Below are 21,197 nucleotides of genomic sequence, written 5' to 3' on the forward strand. Positions count from 1 at the left end.
ATCCACTTCCATCAGAATACATCCTCATACAATATTGTTGCTGAAGTGTATAATGATCTCCTAGTTCTGCTCGTTTCACTCTGCATCATTTCATGTAAGTCTCTTCAAGCCTCTCTGTATTCATCCTTCTGGTTATTTCTTAGAGAACAATAATATTCCATAACATTCATGGTATTTAAATATCTTCACAATCTGTCTCCTCCCTTTTCAGTGTTCTTGGCAAAGATACTGGAATGGTTAGCCATTTCCTTCTTCAGTTCATTTTACAGATGAGAAAATGGAGGTAAATAGGGGTTAAGTGATTTTCCTGAGGTCAGGCAGCTATTAATTGTCTGAGGCTAAATTTGAGCTCAAATCTTAATCTATGAGGACTATGTAGCTTCCTTCAGAGCACAACTCATAAAAGTCTTAATTGTGGCCTCTCCTGATTCCCTCAATTAGTACCATCTTCCTCTTAAAATTATTTCACATTTATGTACAAGTCGGAGTCCACTTTTGATAGGGGGTAAGCTCCTTGAGGACGGGGCTATGTCATTTCTGCTTTTGTGTTCTTAGCACATAGTACAGTGCCTGACATGTGGTAAGTGTCTAATATGGCTGAATTAAATCCTGATGGCAGAAATCATTGCTATGTCTCCATATGCTCTGTAGGCTGGACCAGACAAGTAGAGAAGCTTCATGTGGCAAGATGATCTGGAATTTGATTTACATCAGTTTGTCTTCATTGATCTCATCTGCCTGGTCTCAGAAGAGCTCTGTTGTGCGCATGTTTACCTTAGTCCTCTCTACAGCTTGTTCTTGAAGATTGTTTTCTTTTGTTTCCATTTCTGGAATGTTCTTATGCCCAGAAGGCTCAAGCACCCCCTTCCAAAGTGCTGTTTGTTTTCTTTTCTCTTCTTGTTGCTGCAGCAACTTCCTCACCTCGACTTCCAGTCCCAGGCTCTTCTCAACAGCTTTGACTTTTTACTTTTGATGCCTCTGGCTTCTTGGCCTCTAGTTTCATAGCTCATTTTGCTGAATTACTGTGATGAAGTACTTCTTGGGATAGTCTTTGATCTCTCTCTTCTATGGAGGATCTGGCTTCATAGCATGATTTTTGGTTCCAATCTTAAGCCATTTCTGAGCTTGATCAGTGGTTCCTTCAGTTTCTTTTTCTTTTCTTTTTTAGTACTTTTATTTTATGTCTTTTTTGTTGTTGTTGTTGTTGTTGTTGAGGCAATTGGGGTTAAGTCAGGATCACACAGCTAGAACATGTTACGTGTTTGAGACTAGATTTGAACTCAAGTCCTCCTGATTTTAGGGCTGGTGCTCTATCCACTGCACCACCTAGCTGCCCCATATGTCTTTTTTTATAGCACCTACATGTTCCAGTGAAACCTTTTCACCCCTTCCCTTGTAACAAAAAAGAAGGAAAAAAACCCATCTCAACAAAAGTAACCAACATATCACAAGATCATACAGCATTATTTGTTGTGTTCCCTACCTAGAGTCCTCCAGTTCTATAACAAAGAAAGGGGAAGTGCCTTTTTATGTATCTCCTTCAGAGCCAAGATTTTGTAGTATACAGTTTGAAGTGTTTTTGCTTCCCATTTACACTGTTGGAATCATTGTACAAAATAATGTTTTCCCATTTCACTTCCTTCACTTTCTAATGTCAGCTTTGATACCATGTTATGTAAAGCCTATCACTCCCAAGTAAACTGTAGTATTGTGGTTTCTTCCTGAATTAATTAAAAAAAAATGTATTGATGCTTTTCATTTGGATGTTGCCTTAGTTATCCTGTTCAGCATGAGAAGTTCTGGGTTCAGATCCCAGAACAGCTGCTAGGATGTTATAGAGTATCTTCTTACAAAGAACTTTAGCTATTAGAGCCCCATGGATCAAGTATGTTCTGAGGGCAGTCAAGCTGGAGGGGGGGGGGTGCGAGGCAAAAGGAAGATTTGGTTCTGCGTCTTTCTGGCTCATTATCTTCTCCCTGGAAGAGTGCTAAAGAAATCTTTGAAACAAAGTTTAGGAATGCTTGTATCTAGGCTTTTATCCCAAGTTGGATAAAAAAAAAATTAGTCTATATAAAAAATGGACATCAGGTATATACCACAACTTGTTGAGCTGTTCAATAATTTGATGGGCATCCTCTTGTTGTCTAATTCTTTGCCACCACAATAAGAGCTGCTATAAATTCTTTTTGTCCTTTTCCTTTTTTGATCTCTGGGATATAGACCTTGTAGTAGTATTTCTGGGCCAAAGACTATGGCACAGTTTCATAGTCCTATGGGAATAGTTCTAAATCTTTCTTCAGCATGGTTGAACCCGTTCACAACTTCACTTTTATTTATGCCCCCAACTTGAAATATTGAAAACACAAAAGAATCATAAGCACACATAACTCATCACAAATGTTCTACTCTCTGAGAAGGTAAAGATAATATTATGGGACTGCTGAAATAGTACAGATCTGAGAAGAAAGGGAACTATCTCTTGGAGCAATTCCCAAAGTCCAGGTTTTGTGGTCAGCAAGGGCAGGACTCAGGCTTCCTTAGTCCTTTCAACTTTAGCTTCAGCATCTTCCTGGTGGAATACTTTTTCTTCTCCAAGAAGAAATTACTCTTATGAGAAATATCTCCCTCTGAGCAGTCAGTGTCCAACTCAGAAACTTTCAGCCTCCTCAATTCATAAGATTACTACTGCCAGGGCAGGAAATGTATATTTCTGTGTTATTGCTCTATACGCAGGAAAAAAACAAAAGCAAAAGATGACCAAAGATATAGTCTCATGTTCTCCCTGCTATTGCCTCTGGGAGAGAATAAGAAGTAAATCTATTCTTTACCCTTTCTTGAAAGTCCTATGGAGAGGAAACCCTAGAAAAGTCTCCCCAAAAAGAGATTCTCCTCAGTTCTTTTTCTTGCCCATTCAGAAGGATATTCCTTCTGATTTTATAGCCCATCATCATTGATACAACTGGTATCCACTCAGGAGTTACTGCATCATCTGGACAAGATCTGTGTTTCACAAACCAGAACACATGTTACCATTAAAGACTATGGCCCTTTACTTTTTAATATCACCATTATTTCTGGGTATATTTCTTTCTCTTCATACTTCCTGTAAGAAAAATAAAAAGTAGCTCAACAAAACCACACATAATCAGAGTATATACAATACTCCAGATTAAAAGCGTTCTCTCTATCCCAAATAAAAAATAAATGCATTTTCTGGACCATTATAATCAGAATTCAGTTTTGTTTTATTCTTCTTCTCATTTCCAGAGTTGGAATTCTATGTATTTTTCTGGTTCAACTTCACTTTGTGTCAGTACATACCTGCCAGTGGCTGCTGGAGGTCTAACTCAGACCTGTAGAATGGAATTTTTGTGCTTCTTATCCCCCACATTCAGGCACCTGATGTAATGTCTGGGCTAGCATCTCTGGATGGGCCTTGGTCTTTAGATGGAGAAGTGATGAAGGCAGGAGAGTCACCATGAGGCTGGTCAAAGATGGAGTCGGGAATGTGGAATTTGGAGTCTGGTGTCTTCTCTGTGTCTGTGTCTGAGACTCCCAGTTCTCAGTCCTCTCAGCCCTTAAATACCTCAGTATGATTACATCACTACAGCAACTGAGCATGTGCCAACTGTCGCCATATCACACTAAGCATATGCCAACTAGAGTGATTATATCACATTAAGTATATGTTTAACTAGAGAACCATTATCCTATCAATCACACTGAGTAGGTACTTAACTCTAAACACCCTGCTGTCCTTGATTCAAGTATACCTTTCCAGAGTTCCGGCCCTCTACGTTCATAAAAGTTTTTTTATGTTTCTCTGACTTTCTTGCTTTCATTGTTTCTTATGGAGCAATAACATTATATAACTCCAATATATCACTTGTTTTGCCATACATTTGCATGGTATTTATTTCCAGTTCTTTGCTCCCACAAAAACTTTCTGCCTTATTACTTCTAGGCCATTATACAGTAGCTTTAGCTAGAAATGTATTTTTGTTATTTATTTTTCTCTTCTATTAGCTCTGGATTTTTTAATAGAAAAGCCTAGAGAAATTTTCCCTGCTGCTATATTCACTTTTTCATTAATGTATAATTTGGCTTAAAAATGAGATTCTTATCTTTTGTGTTGCCATTATAAAAGTTCTCAAGTCCTATTTTGATTTTTAAAATTTGATTCTCAAATCCTTTTTTTGATTTCTGTGGCTTTGTTGCTTTTTCATTAACATCTAAGGAAGAGAAAAAAGAACTAGGAGATGGGTGATGCTGCTGGAAAGTAAATCTCTGTTTTGAAATAGAAGGAAGAGTTCTCTGATATTATTGTAGACCAAGTTTTTTTGCCATAGCTGATTAATGGACTTTGGAGGTAGTATGGTTCAAGAAAAAGGATGTTGATTTTGGATTCTAGGGACTTGAGTTCAAATCCTGTTTCTAGGAATAGATACCATTTTCATCATGAATCCTTTTTTTTTTTAATTTAATTTTTATTTAATAATTACTTTATATTGACACTCGTTTCTGTTCCGATTTTTTTTTCCCTCCCTCCCTCCCTCCGCCCCCTCCCCTAGATGGCAAGCAGTCCTTTATATGTTGGATATGTTGCAGTATATCCTAGATACAATATATGTTTGCAGAACTGAACAGTTCTCTTGTTGCATAGGGAGAATTGGATTCAGAAGGTATAAATAACCGGGAAGAAAAACAAAAATGCAGATAGTTCACATTCGTTTCCCAGTGTTCTTTCTTTGGGTGTAGCTGCTTTTGTCCGTCATTTATCAATTGAAACTCAGGTCTCTTTGTCAAAGAAATCCACTTCCATCAAAATATGTCCTCATACAATATCGTTGTCGAAGTGTATAATGATCTCCTGGTTCTGCTCATTTCACTTAGCATCAGTTCATGTAAGTCTCGCCAGTCCTCTCTGTATTCATCCTGCTGGTCATTTCTTACAGAACAATAATATTCCATAGCATTCATATACCACAATTTACCCAGCCATTCTCCAATTGATGGGCATCCATTCATTTTCCAGTTTCTGGCCACTACAAACAGGGCTGCTACAAACATTTTGGCACATACAGGTCCCTTTCCCTTCTTTAGTATTTCTTTGGGATATAAGCCCAATAGAAACACTGCTGGATCAAAGGGTATGCACAATTTGATAATTTTTTGGGCATAATTCCAGATTGCTCTCCAGAATGGTTGGATTCGTTCACAACTCCACCAACAATGCATTAGTGTCCCAGTTTTCCCGCATCCCCTCCAACATTCATCATTATTTTTTCCTGTCATCTTAGCCAATCTAACAGGTGTGTAGTGGTATCTCAGAGTTGTCTTAATTTGCATTTCTCTGATCAATAATGATTTGGAACACTCTTTCATATGAATGGTAATAGTTTCAATTTCATCCTCTGAAAATTGTCTGTTCATATCCTTTGACCAATTATCAATTGGAGAATGGCTTGATTTCTTATAAATTTGAGTCATTTCTCTATATATTTTGGAAATGAGGCCTTTATCAGAACCTTTAACTGTGAAAATGTTTTCCCAGTTTGTTGCTTCCCTTCTAATCTTGTTTGCATTAGTTTTATTTGTACAAAGGCTTTTTAATTTGATGTAATCAAAATTTTCTATTTTGTGATCAGTAATGGTCTCTAGTTCATCTTTGGTCACAAATTTCTTTCTCCTCCACAAGTCTGAGAGATAAACTATTCTATGTTCCTCTAATTTATTTATAATCTCGTTCTTTATGCCTAGGTCATAGACCCATTTTGATCTTATCTTGGTATATGGTGTTAAGTGTGGGTCCATGCCTAATTTCTGCCATACTAATTTCCAATTATCCCAGCAGTTTTTATCAAATAATGAATTCTTTTCCCAGAAGTTAGGGGCTTTGGGTTTGTCAAACACTAGATTGCTATAGTTGACTATTCTGTCTTGTGAACCTAGCCTTTTCCACTGATCCACTAATCTATTTCTTAGCCAATACCAAATGGTTTTGGTGACTGCTGCTTTATAATATAATTTTAGATCAGGTACAGCTAGGCCACCTTCATTTGATTTTTTTTTTCATTAATTCCCTTGAGATTCTCGACTTTTTATTGTTCCATATGAATTTTGTTGTTATTTTTTCTAGATCAATAAAATATTTTCTTGGAAGTCTGATTGGTATAGCACTAAATAAATAGATTAGTTTAGGGAGTATTGTCATCTTTATTATGTTCGCTTGGCCGATCCAAGAGCACTTAATATTTTTCCAATTATTTAAGTCTGACTTTATTTGTGTGGAGACTTTTTTATAATTTTGCTCATATAATTCCTGACTTTCCTTTGGTAGATAGATTCCCAAATATTTTATGGTATCAACAGTTATTCTGAATGGAATTTCTCTTTGTATCTCTTGCTGTTGGGTTTTGTTGGTGATGTATAAAAATGCTGAGGATTTATGGGGATTTATTTTGTAGCCAGCTACTTTGCTAAAATTATGAATTATTTCCAATAGCTTTTTAGTAGAATCTCTGGGGTTCTCTAGGTATACCATCATATCATCTGCAAAGAGTGACAGTTTGGTTTCCTCATTGCCTACTCTAATTCCCATCATGAATCCTTTTGAATTGTCTTGAATCATTGTATTGATCAGAGTCGTCTTTCAAAGTTGAATGTCACTACAATATTGTTGTTATTATACACAGTGATATCCTGGTTCTGCTCACTTTACTTTGTATCAGTTTGTATAGGTCTTTCCAGTTTTTTTTAAAACCATCTCCTTTGTTATTTCTTATAACACAATAGTATTCCATCATTATCATATACCACAAATTTCTTAGCCATCAATTGATGGATATCCCCTCATTGTCTAATTCTTTGCCTGCACATAAAGAGCTGTTATAAATATTATCTCTAGAATACAGACCTAATAGTAGTTTTGCTGGGTCAAAGGATATGTGTACTATTCTCTCAAAAATGTAATATTCTCTGTTGAGGTTTTCTTGGGGTCTCTGGGAGCAGCTTTCATTTCAGTTCAGTAATCACCACAAGTGCAGCCAGCTGTTAAAGTCTAAATTCTTTATTGTCTCCTGCAAAGTCTTGTCTCCTTCACTTGGTGCTCAGCTAGTTTTTCTGGAGGTCTATTTCTCTCCTTGGTTCCGAGAGCTTGAGTTTCTTCCTGCCTTCTCTGGCTTCTGAATCACCCCTACTTCAAAGGTTTGTGCTTCAGCCCCCAGCTACTACAAAGGTGGACAATAGAATGAATCTGTGTTAACCTCTGAGAGCTTCTAGTGTGCTTGTCCTTTCTGTCCCTGAGAGCTTCTCCTTTATATGCTCCACACCCAGTATACATCAATCATCATATCACTAGGAAACCATTATTTGTTGTAGGATTAAATCAATGCTAAACTAGATTTAACCATTGTCTCCTAAATTCTACTTAGTACCTTATTTCAAGTTCTGGCCCATAACATCTCCTTAAATCAATCATACTGAACCATGCTAAAATAGATAACTATTTTCTCTATCAATTCCACTGACTTAGTATCTTGTAAGAATCCTTTATTTCAAGTTCAGAGTTCTGACCCATAACAAGTATATGCATTTTTATATACCTATCACTGTCCCTTAGTTCTAAATTCTTCTCCAAAATGGTTAGACGAGTTTAAAACTCTACTAGCAATTCATTAGTGCACCTATTTTCTAGATCTCCTCTAGCATTTGGCACTTCTAATAAGTGTAAGATGATACTTCATAGTTTTAATTTGCATTTCTCTAATCGATAGTAATTTAGAGCATTTTTTCACATGATTATAGATAACTTTTATATCTTCTTTTGAAAACTGCTTGATTATATGCTTTGAAATAGTTGGAGAATAGCTCTTAATTTTGTAAGTTTGACCCAGTTTCTTTATATATATATTTGAGAAATGAGGCTTTCATAAAAGAAATTTGATATAAAATATTTTTAATATTACTTCATTGTCTATGGTAACTTTTAGCACATTGTCATTTCTCTGATTATCTCTTTTAATTAAGTCTGTGCATTTGTTTTGTCTGAGATCATGACTGATGTTTCTGCTTTTTTTTTTTTTTTTACTTCTGCTGAAATAATAGGTTCCTTTGTTGTTGTTATAACTTTCTATGTGTCTTTCTGTTTCAGAAACTTGTAAACAATATATTGCTGGATTCCGGTTTGTAATTTATTTCGCTATCTGCTTCCAGTTTATAGGTGAATTCAGCCCTTTCACATTCATAGCTATGATTATTCCTTTCTCTTATATCCATTCTCTGCTATATGCAATTGAATATGCGTGTCTCTATGTGTATATATGTACATATACTTGTATCTACTTTACATATATTTACAGATATGTTAAGGAAAATATTACAGGATTTATTAGCAATTGCAGAAAAATCAGTATGGGGCAGCAAACAGATTTCTGGATGTGGAATCAGGAGGCATTAGTTCACATTCTTTAACAAGAAGATATGTGGCCCTGTGACTCAACCTCACCAAGTCTCAGTTTGTTTATCTGCAAAATGTTTAAATGCAAAATAATTGGGCCAGCTATCCTGTAGAGATGTTTTGAGGAAAGTACTTTTTTTTTCTTTTAGAATTCTTTAGAAATAAGAATCATTATTGTTTAAAAATTTTTTAAACATAGTACTTTGCATGCTTTCTTTCCACTTAGACTGTGACATTGACAACAGGGACTTTTCTTTTTGCCTTTCTTTGTATACTTTATACTTAGCACAGGCCCTGGCACATAGTAGGGTGTTTAATAAATGCTCATTGACTCATTATACGACTACATTATATGAAAATGTCATTACATTATATGAAAAACATGGGTTAGATAGATGGTTTAGTTTGTTAACAACTTAGTTCTATTTCTTTACAATCACACATTATGATTCTCTATCTCCATTGTCTGGCACTAGCTCTTAAAGATCCCTCTTTCAGTATATCTTTTCTTTGCCTTAGTCTTTTCCTTCTTATTTTCATTGCCACAACTTTTTTCAAATTTCTATCATATTATTGTTGGATTACTGTAACAACCTCCCGCTTTCAGTTTCTCCTTCCTCAGTCTTTCATTCATTTGCTACCAGATTAACAGTCAGTGACTTTCTATTTCCTACCATCTATAGCATAAAGATATCCTTAAAAGAATTCCAAAATCATAGCCAAGAACGAGCTGGGTTTGAATTCCACCTCTGACTATGCATTGACTGGCAATATGAGCCAGTCCCTCACCTTCTATGATTTTCCATTTCTTTTATCTATGGAAATAGGGAAAATAATTGCTTAACAGGTATTGCCAAGAACTGTGCCAAATATGTGAAAGACATACCAGGACAAAAAATGATAATTCCTATAGGCTAGGTGCTTACATTCTAACTTGGGGGGGGGGGGACAAGAAGAACACATAAGCATAAGTACCAAAAAAAATGCTAAATGGCATAATACAAGAGCATTTGGGAGGGAAAATACTAGAATTTTGGAGAATAAAAAAAGACTCGGGATGTCTGTAGTAATTTTGTTGAAGTTTTTTGTTTGTTTTTATTTTTGGGGGGCAGTCAGGGTTAAGTGACTTGCTCAGAGTCACACAGCTAGTTTGAACTCAGGTCTTCTTAACTCTAGGGCTGGTGCTCTATCCACTGTGCAGTGTAGCTGCTCTATATACCTGTAGTAATTATCTCAGAGGGTTTTATATTCTAAAGATAGGAGAGATATAAAATGATTTGTAATCTTAAGGTACTATATTCATTATCATCATTGTTTGCTGCTCAAAACCTTTCCTCACACTGTTTCCCCAACCTGGAATGCTTATTTGCTAAACTGACATTGTTTCCGCACATATTTGGTTTCTGTTTTAACAGGACTCAACCTGACTCTTACCCTCTCCTCCTTTACTCTCTCAAAGGACAGAGTTACTAACATGACAATTTCTTGAGACTTCCATGATTTCTCCAGGCCTCCTCAGACATTTATAGCACCATGCTATAGGAGTGGTCATTTTCTTTCAGGATGACTACTGCTGGTACCAGCATCATGAAATCTCAGAGATAAAAGAGCTTCTTTATTAACCCATATCTGAACAGAAATCATTTTTGCCACAAAATAGATGTCACCCAGTATTCAACAAAATTTTAAGAGTTATATCTGGAGTGCATCTTAATAGGCATCTAGTTCACAGGCTCTCAAAAAGTGGTCCAGAGAATGCCCTGGTGATCTGGATAAGGCCTTTTCAGGGGTTCCATAAGATCTAAACAATTTTTTTCCTATATGAATGTCCTTTTTTATTATAGATTTTTATTTACAAGATATATGCATGGGTAATTTTTCAGCATTGACAATTGCAAAACCTTTTGTTCCAATTTTCCCCCTCTTTCCCTCCACTGCCTTCCCCAGATGGCAGGTAGACCAATACATGTTAAATATGTTAAAGTATATGTTAAATACAATATATGTATACATGTTCATACAGTTATTTTGCTGCACAAGAAGAATTGGGCTTTGAAATAGTGTACAATTAACTTTTGGAGGAAAAAAAAGGTAAACGGACAAAAATAGAGGGATTGGGAATTCTATGTAGTGGTTCACACTCATTTCCCAGAATTCTTTCATTGGGTGTAGCAGGTTCAATTCATTATTGCTCTTTTGGAACTGATTTGGTTCATCACATTATTGAAGAGAGCCACGTCCATCAGAATTGATCCTCATATAGTATTATTATTGAAGTATATAATGATCTTATGGTCCTGCTCATTTCACTTAGCATCATTTCATGTAAGTCTCTTCAAGCCTCTCTGTATTCATCCTGCTGGTCATTTCTTATAGAACAATAATATTCCATAACATTCACATACCACAATTTATTCAGCCATTCTCCAATCGAGGGTCATCCACTCAGTTTCCAGTTTCTGACCACTACAAAGAGGGCTGCCACAAACATTCTTGCACAGACAGGTCTTTTTCCCTTCTTTTTATTTATTTATTTATTTATTTTTCCTTTTCCCTTCTTTAAAATCTCTTTGGGATATAAGCCCAGTAGTAACACTGCTGGCTGGGTCAAAGGGTATGCACAGTTTGATAGCTTTTTGAGCATAGTTCCAAATTGCTTTCCAGAATGGCTGCATGTATTTACAATTCCAACAATAATGTATTAGTGTCCCTGTTTTCCCACATCCCCTCCAACATTCCGCATTATCTTTCCTGTCATTCTAGCCAACCTGCCAGGTATATAATGGTATCTCAGAGTTTTCTTAATTTGCATTTCTCTGATTAATAATAACTTGGAGCATCTTTTCATATGGCTAGAAATAGTTTCAATTTCTTTGTCTGAGAATTGTCTGTTCATATCCTTTGACCATTTATCAATTGATCCAAACAATTTTCATGATGATGCTGATACATTTTAATTTCCAAAATGGGAAGTATCTGTTTAAAAAAATATTTATGTAACTATTTCCATGTAACTACTTATCTTTGCAATCATATACATTTATTTGATACACTTAAAAAAAGTTATCTGAAGACATTATAGATATCACCTATAAAAACAAAATATCTTTAATAATGTTTATTAATGTAAAGGGATCCTGAGACCAAAAAATCTGAGAACCACTGATCTAATCAATCCCCACAATTTATAGTTGAGGAAACTGGTTCCCAGAGAAAGAAGTGACTTGAATAAGATTATCTGAGTAGTGAAAAAAAGGACTAATCATTATCATAATTGATGTCGCCATGATCATTGTCATCACTCATGCTCATAAAGTATTATAAAGTTTGCAAAGTGCTTTTCATGCACTCAATGGGAGGTAAGTGTTATTGTTATCCTCAGAGATATGAAATGCCTTAATCAAGGTTACAAAGCTGGCAGGTGCTTGAGATAGGATTCACCCCTAGATATTCTTAATGGGAAGTCCAGAACTTTATTTGCCCCTAGGTTTCAATTGTTGCTCTAATTCTTATTTGATTGTGTAACAGGCAAGTCACGTCCTCCCTCTCTGTGCTTTCATTACATGATTACTTGATATCTCTTGCAGGATTGTTGTGGGGAAAATACTTTGTGGGTGGTGTAGTGGCTAGCATATTGGCCTTGGTGACAGGAAGACCTGAATGTAAATGTGACCTCAGACATTTGCAAGCTGTGTGGTGCTGGGAAAATCACTTAATCTTTGTTTGCCACAGTTTCCTCTTATATAAAATGAGCTTAATAATGGCACCTATCTCCCAGAGTTGTTGTGAAGATCAAATGAGATAATATTTGTAAAGTGCTTTGCAAAACTTAAGTGCTATGTAAATGCTAGCTATTATTATAACCATACTTCGGAAATGAGAGTTTATTTAACAGTTACACAGTCCTAGGAGAGACTCAATAAACATTTGCTAAATGGATTGAGGAATGAAATATTGGTTCTCTGTTTGACATTCCATCCCTATTGTTTATTTTCCGGACTGGATGGACATTTCTAGCTTCTTTTTGTCTTCCCTTTCTCTATTTCTTGCTTTTGTCTATTCTAGAAGTTTTTAATCCAATGTCTGTGAATTTATTTTTTAAATGTTTTATATATTTCCATGTAACTAATTTTCTTTGTAATCCTATGTATTCCATTTTACCCACTTAAAAGTGGATATTTTTCTATTATTATTATTATTATTATTCTAAATTATTCTAAAATTTTAATCAGCCTGTCAAATAAGAATTCCTTTCTGAGTATTTTGTCAAAGTCATCTTCCTCATCTTCTGGAGTGATTCCTTCTTTCTTTCTTACTCGAAGTTTCAAAATTGATTAACATTCATCTTTCTACAAATAGCCTTTCAACAACACAAGAAAAGGTTTGGAATCAGAGACCCTAACTTTTACTCTAGACTTGCTTAGCACCTGTGTTACTCTTGGTTTTACCCCATTGAGTTTTAATCTCATCAACTGTAAAATGAAAGAGTTTGACTAAGTAATCTCTTAAACTCATTGGTGTAATCTTAAGATCCTATATCAGTTCTCCTATTTGGATTTCACTTTCTTCATATATGTAAAGAAGTTGGATAAAATGATCTCTTAATTACCTTCAAATCTAAAATCATGTGATTCCTTCATCTGTAACTTCACCAGCTTGGGCACCTTTTACTTTCTTCTCTTTCTCTCTCTTTCTCTCTCTCCCCTCATCTGTTTTTTCGCTCTTTATCTCTTTTCCTATTTATGTCTCTGTCTTATGTCTCTAGCAATTGGGGTCAAGTGACTTGACCAGGGTCACACAGCTAGAAAATATTAAGTGTCTGAGACCAAATTTGAACTCAAGTACTCAAAGATTTCAGGGCTGGTTCTCTATCCATTTCGCCACCTAGCTGTCCCTCAACTACTCTTTTATTGCCATTTGTAGCCTGCTTTTGTATGTAGTCACGATTGCCTTTCCTTATGCAAGTTCTTTCCTCTGGCATCTAAGAGATTCTGGAACCCCAGAACCCTCTCCTTTTCATTAGAGTAATACCTATCTATCCTTCAAGATGCATATAAAGCCTATTCACACATTTTGCCTTAGTTAGAAGAATAATGGAGAGATTCATACCTAACACCACAGTGTTCACTTCCTGGGGCATTTATATAACTTCTCCATATCAGTCTTCAGTCCACCTATTCCTTCCACGTATTGTTCATTAGGGAAAACGTTCAGCAAAGAACACATTGAAAAATATTTCCTTTCCAGATGGGAAGTCTCCCGGGTGCTCTTTTCTTCCCACTCACTGGGAAAAATTTGAGCAATATTCTTGAGGACATCCTGCTGGAATTGAACTAGCTACCCCAGAATGGCCCTTTTCAGGCACTGGGGTGGCCATGAAAAGAGGGAACCAAAGCAGTTCTTTGTAATAGAATGAAGGCAGGGATCTGTTCCTACAAGAGATTTATGTTGGAAGCCAGCACTAGGTTCCCTTTGCTCCTTAAGTCACCTTATTCTGCAATCATTTCCTGTCTGTTTCTGTTACAGTTGGGAAACTTTTCAGTCAGTGGCATAATCTGGAGAATCAATCCAATTCAATTTAACTAACATTAATCAAGCACCTAGTGTATGGAAGGCACTTTGTTAGATGGATGTCACATAAATCCTAATTACAAGGAACTCACAATCTGCCTATTTCTTTAATAAGCAATAAAATTGTTAGTTGAATTAAATGATGGCAAAGGTCCCTTTTCATCACAATATTCTAATAATAACCAGCAAAGTCTTAGATTTGCAAAGTGCTTTATATAAACCATCTCAAAACAACCCATGGGAATTAGATACTATTATAACCATTTTGCAAAAAAGGAAACTAAGGCTAAAAGAGGTTAAGTGACTTCCTCAGAATCATATAGCTAGTAATTATCTGAGATTAGATATTTCAGATTTTCCTGACAAATCTGGCACTCTATTCACCATACCACTTAGCTGTATATAGAGTATCAGAGTTGAAAAAGACCTCAGATATCATCTGATTCAATCTTTTTTTGAATGGGACTCTTCTTTACAATGTACCTGGCTGATAGATGTTGTTTTAATACTTTCACTGATAGGGAAATGACTTTCTTTCAGGATATTCCATTCTACATTTGATCAGCTTTATTGGACTTTTTCCCCCCTTTATTCTGAGCCATAATCTGCCTTTCTGGACCTTCTACCAAATGCTTTTCATCCTGTCCCCATGGGTCCAAAAAAAATGTCCATGTCAGTTTTTACAATAATTTGAAGTTAGCAGTCATTTCCATTCTTCTCTTCTCCAATTGTTCAGTCATTTCAATTGTGTCTGACTCTTCATGATCTCATTTTGGAGTTTTTTGTGGGGCAAAGATATTGGATTGGTTTGCCATTTCCTTCTTCAACTCATTTTATAGATGAGGAAACTGAGGCAACTAGAGTTACGTGATTTGTCCAAGTCACATACCTAGTCAGTGTTTGAGGCTGGATTTGAATTCAAGATGATGTCTTCCTAATTCTAATTCCAATGCTCTATATACTGTGCCACCTTGTTGCCCTTCCCCAAATTAGACACTGAGATGCCATTAAATTGTAAACTGCCTGTGGGAATGGATCATCTTTTGTCTCTTTATTTCTCTAGTGCTTTACATAGTAATTAGCACATAGTAGGCGATTAATTTTACTAAATGTTTACTGATTGTTTATAATCAATGTTTATTGATTTAGCAACTGACTAAACATTTCAAGTCCTTCAGCCAGTCCTTGTATGATGGTTTCTTGCACACTTTTTGGCTTGTAAGTAACTTTTTTACATAATGCTGCCCACAACCAAACTCAGTAGGCCACATGTGGTCACTGAACTGACCAAGGCAGAGGACAACAGAACTTTTACATTTTTGTTCTGGATTCTATGCTTGTATTATTGAAGCCTAAAATGGAATTAGCTTTTTTAAATTGCCATATCACACTATTGTCTACAATTGAGCTTGTAGTCTACTAAAACTCCTTGTTTTTTCCCACAGGACTGACATTCTGTCTTCAATTCTAAAAGGTCCCTTCCAACTCTGATATTGTATTCTGTGTTCTAACATTTTTCATTTTAAGGGCTCAATAAGCTCTTTTCTTTCTTGTTTTCTTTCACTGCTGTCATTTCACAGAGGCTGTGAGAATATAACTGGCCACTTTTAGCTCTTCTTTATGTCTTTGAGGCAATCATTGCAATAGTAGTAAAGGCATCAGGTTTATAATCAGAATATTTGGTTTCAAGTCCTAGCTCTGATTCTTACAAACTGTGTGGTCATTGGGAAATCACTCTTCCTACTTGAGGTTCAGTTTCCTGAAGTAATAATTTTTTGAGACTTGGGAATAAGTGACTTGCCTAAGGTCACAAAGCTCCTAAGTGTTAAATTTCAGAATTTAAATTTGAACTCAGTTCCTCCTAACTTCAGGATCAATGCTCTATTCACTGAGCCAGCCATCTAACTGCCCCCCAAATGGTAATGCGGTTCCTGTTTCATAGGAATTGTTGTGAGGAGAGTAAAATGTGAGTTATTATTCAAAAGCTAAAAAAGAGAAAAGTAGGAAAAGAAGTGGAACAAAGAAATTAGTATTCTGTGGTCATACTGTGAAATGCCCTAGCCTGATGAATGATTTTGAGTTGTCATATTGTTCTTTGACAGATTAAAAGAAAACCAAGTTATATGTAATCATAATAACTAATATTGGTCCAGGTGAAGAGTCAGTCACTCTATTAGCATTTATCAAACATCTATCAGGCACTCTTCTAAGGATTTGGAATACAAATAAAGGCAAAACTTTTAAGACTCTCACAGTTTAATGGGGAGAACACAATGTGAAATCAACTTTATACAAATAAAATGGGTATTGTGCGTGCATGTGTGTGTGTGTGTGTGGGGGGGGATAACCATGAGTAGTCTTACAGAGAAAGCTCTAAGATGAAGGGACTTTGGGAAATATTTCTTAGAAAAGGTAAGATTTAAATCTAAAGGAAGCCAGAAAAGCTAGAAGGCAGGGAAGAGGGGAAAGAGCCTTCCTGACATGGAGGACAGCCATCAAAAATGTTTGGAGCTGGGATATGGATCATCATGTACAAAGAAAAATAAGAAGGCCAGTGTCATTGAATCAAAATACATGGAGCAGGGTGAATTATAATATTAAAAGATGAGGGATGCTGCAAAAGTAAAAATGACAAGACTTGACAACTGATTGATTATGGTAGGCTAAAGAGAGTGAGAAGCTGAGAATGACATCTAGATTTTAAGCCTGGATAACTGGGAGGATGGTGATTCCCTCAACAGTTATAGGCAAATCAGGAAGAGAAAAGACTTTTGGGGAAAAGATAATTAGTTCACTTTGAGGCATGTTGAGTTTATAATAGATAACTGGGGAAACAAGACTGAATTTTAGTAGAGAAATTAGGACTGGACAAATAAATATCTTCTCTCTTACTGTAGACATGGGGAACTTCTAGGTGAAAAATTTTGCCTACACTTTCAGATGTGGGCATGATTATTGGTTGACTGTTTAATCATGTTTCTTTAATTATGAAGTTGAGCTCATGACTGAGGTATTTGTGAAATATCTAGAAATGGTGGTTATAAAAACAAAAAAGTCAATAAGCTTATTTAAAATATATAAATAAATCATATTATCCAAAGTTCTAAGCTCCAGACCTCTGGATTACATTTTCCAAGTTCATCTTTGTAAGAAACTGTTAACTGAGCACCATTTTATTTTGTTAGCCTATCAAGTTCTGTTTAAAGAACTTCTGGCTGCCAGCTCTCTTATTTTATTTTATTTTTTTTATATAGCTTTTTATTTACAAGTTATATGCATGGGTAATTTTACAGCATTGACAATTGCCAAACCTTTTGTTCCAATTTTTCCCCCTCCTTCCCCCCACCCCTCCCCCAGGTGGCAGGTTGACCAATACATGTTAAACATGTTAAAGTATAAATTAAATACAATATAAGTATACATGTCCAAATAGTTATTTTGTTGTACAAAAAGAATCGGACTTTGAAATAGTGTACAATTAGCCTGTGAAGGAAATAAAAAATGCAGGCGGACAAAAATACAGGGATTGGGAATTCTATGGAATGGTTCATAGTTATCTCCCAAAGTTCTTTCGCTGGGTGTAGCTGGTTCAATTCATTACTACTCTTTTGGGATTGATTTGGTTCATCTCATTGCTGAAGATGGCCATGTCCATCAGAATTGATCATTGTGTAGTATTGTTTTTGAAGTATATAATGATCTCCTGGTCCTGCTCATTTTACTCAGCATCAGTTCATGTAAGTCTCTCTAGGCCTTTCTGAAATCATCCTGTTGGTCATTTCTTACAGAACAATAATATTCATATACCACAATTTATTCAGTCATTTTCCAGTTGATGGGCATCCACTCAATTTCCGGTTTCTGGCCACTACAAAGGGGGCTGTCACAAACATTTTTGCACATACAGGTCTTTTTGCCTTCTTTAAAATTTCTTTGGGATATAAGCCTAGTAGTAACATTGCTGGATCAAAGGGTATGCACAGTTTGATAACTTTTTGCAACTCTCTTATTTTAATTTGAATAAAGGAAGACATTGGCTTAAAGCTGCTTCTGTGGTAAACTAAATACCTGACAAATAATCATAATTATTGAAAGGGACTTTATATGCCATTTACTCCAAGCTATAACATACCAAGAAAATATCGCCAACGAGGGGCCATCCAATCTCTAAGAAAATAAAAACTTGTAGAGAAGGGGCACCCATTTCTTCCTAGGCTGTCCATTTTGTATTTAGACAGCTCTTTGGAAATTTTTTCTTATGTCAAGCCTAAATCTTTTTCTCTCTGGTTTCTATTCATTACTGCTCGTTCTGTCCTCTAGGGCCAAGCAGAATAAGACTCATCCTTCTTCTATATAATATGTCTTCAAATAAATTGAAGATAGCTATGTTATCAACCTTAAGTTTTCTCTCCTATAAACTAAGACTAGATATCTTCTTTAATTGGTTCTCATATGGCATTAACTTGGCCCTTCTCAATCCTGGTTGCCCTCTTCTAGATAGATTTTAGCTTTTCAAGATCATTCCTAAAATGTGAGACCCAGAAATGAACACAAAATTCCACATGTGATTTGACCAGGGCAGCAAATACAGTTGGACTGTTACCTTCCTAGTCTTTGACACTATCCATATATTAAGGTAACCTAAGAGAACATTAGATAGTTAGGTAGTACAGTGAATAGAATCTGGATTTGGAAGTCAGGAAGATCTGCATTCAGGAAAGCCTCTGACATTTGTTAACTGAGTCAATTGATTCTTTTTTTCCTCAGTATCCTCATCTGTAAAAGGAAATAGCAAACCACTTTGGTATGCTTGCCAAGAAAGCCCCAAATAGGATCATGAAGAGTTGGACATGACTGAAAAATATCCAAATAAGATAACATTAGCTTTTCCTAGATTCTTTTCAGATGATCTGTTATCAAACCACACCTTGCTCATCTTGTACTTGTGAAATTGGCTTATTGAATTCAAGTTTAAGACTTTATTTTTATCCTTATCAAATTTTAGCTTGTAGTTCATATTTAGCCAAATATTTTAACCTGTGGAGATATTTTTTAGATCATAATTCTGTCATCCACTGGGTTAGCTCTTCTTCTGCCATTTGCAAATTTATTAAGCCTCCCATTTATATCTTTATTCATATTTATTGACAAAAGCATTAAAAAGCACAGAGCCAACTATAGGTCCCTGGGGCACTCTGCTAGAGACTATCTTCCAAGTTGACATTGAGCCATCAATGACTATCTTTGGATCCAGTTGTTAAACCCATTCAGAGTCCGTTTTGTTGCCTAGTCCACATATTTCTTATCCAAAAGAAGTATACAAGAGGCTAAAATCCAGTTAAACTACATATATGATTTCCTGGCCTACCAGCCTAATCAGCTTATCAAAAAAGAAACTGGGGCTTATCTAGCATCATGAATTCAGATTTTCTCTACAGCATCTCACTTGTTCCCCATGATCTTTCAAAGATCACTGACAATTTTCAGCAATTATATATATCAATTATTTCAATACTCTGGAATATAGTTTGCCTGTGCCTGGTTACATGAACGCAACAAAAGTAGCTAAATACTATCTTAATATCTCCATGCTTCTTTTGAATTTTGGCTCCTTTTTATACAGTTTTGTTTTGGCTTTCTGATTCAAGCATGGTTCTCCTTGTCGTGGGGCGGGAGGCGGGGACAAATAAGCCAAATTGGGCAGTTATACCTTCTCTCCATGAAGTGAATTATTATTGTTATATACATCCTGAGCTATGGTCCTGTTGCTTTTTTGATCTGCCTTTGTTCCCTAATGTAACTTAAAATTATTTTTTTTTGTTAGTATTCTTAGCATTCCTTCCTACTTTTATCTCATTTTGAACCATAGTTTCTTGGAATTATTCTTGTACAATTTTATTCTAGAATATATGTAATTATTTTTTCAAGACTGTGCTACTGTATTCTTTTATAATCATTTTGTTAAGTTAGCCTTGCTTCCACTTTCTACACATCTTCTTTCTCTCACTTCCTTATTTTTTTCTCTTCCTCTCTTTTTTGCTTTCCTTCCTATGTTTTTTTTAAAATAACTTTTTGATTTATTAGTGAATTTGTTTTTTAGCACATCAACCAATTGCTAGGAAACATGCAAATAAAGTTCCTATATAATACATTCTTTGAAAACACTTAAGTCAAGTTATCTAATAGTGTGGTTGTGATTGATAATATATATGTTAAAAATCCAATCAATGAATCCCTTTTGCATCTACATTAATCTTTTTAAACATCTTTTCCTCCTACCCCCTTTCTCCTTCATTGGAATTTTCTTTTGTTTATTAGCATTTCATTTTCAAGAGCTTGTCATCTTCTCTAGAATTTTAGCCCAAGAAATCCTACCTATTTTGTCTTGAACTTTCTGAAATCTTTAAAAAAAAATTTACGATAGTTGCCAAATTATTACCATCTTTTTACTTTTTTTCACTAACACCAATCTAAAATGAATTGCTCATTTTCTATTAAGGTTCTCATCATTTCTATTTCAGAAGCTAATTCCTCCATATTGATGAGAATCAGATCTTGAAAAACAGCTACATTTATTGGTTCATGCAACTATAAACTAATGACTCTATCATTATACTATAAAACAATAAATTCTTAGTTGCTATCTCTTAGATCGTTAGTGAGTTCCAATCATCATCTGGATAATTTGAAGCTCCCCATTACTAGTATGTCATACTTGCATGTGAGGTTTAGGGTGTATTTCCTGAAGTCCTCATTTATTACTGTTTCTATCTATATGACCTGTTGCATTCTGTTGACCATATTATTACTGTTTCTTTCTATTGCCCATTATCTAAGCATTTTCTACTATGTTTTTCCCATTGGGTTCATGGATTTCTTCACATAAATGTATTATCTTAATATACAATTTCCCTCCTACCTTCCCCCTCTCCCCCATCCTGGTAACTATCCTTTTTTTCTCTTTGAATGAAGCATTTTTCCAAAGACATATCTAAAGAGCAAACACTAATATATTTTCCTGAAGTCTTATCAATCTAAGCAAAAGGGATTTAACCTGAAAAGAAGAAAAATGAAGTTGCCAACATCACTCTTCCAAGTTTGGGTACCATGTAGCAATGGTTTCCAAAGAGGGGGTATGGCCTAATTTGACAGGGTGTGTGTGATTGAA

At 35.5% G+C, this 21,197-nt stretch overlaps 1 protein-coding gene across 1 annotated transcript in view; it reads left to right on the forward strand.

Annotated features, from left to right (window-relative positions):
- The window catches only part of RALGPS1 (Ral GEF with PH domain and SH3 binding motif 1), a 702,309-nt gene that overhangs the window by 207,249 nt on the left and 473,863 nt on the right, over nt 1-21,197 (forward strand). The window lies entirely within an intron of this gene.

The sequence above is a fragment of the Antechinus flavipes genome, chromosome 2 (assembly GCF_016432865.1).
Source record: "Antechinus flavipes isolate AdamAnt ecotype Samford, QLD, Australia chromosome 2, AdamAnt_v2, whole genome shotgun sequence".
Classification (NCBI taxonomy): domain Eukaryota; kingdom Metazoa; phylum Chordata; class Mammalia; order Dasyuromorphia; family Dasyuridae; genus Antechinus; species Antechinus flavipes.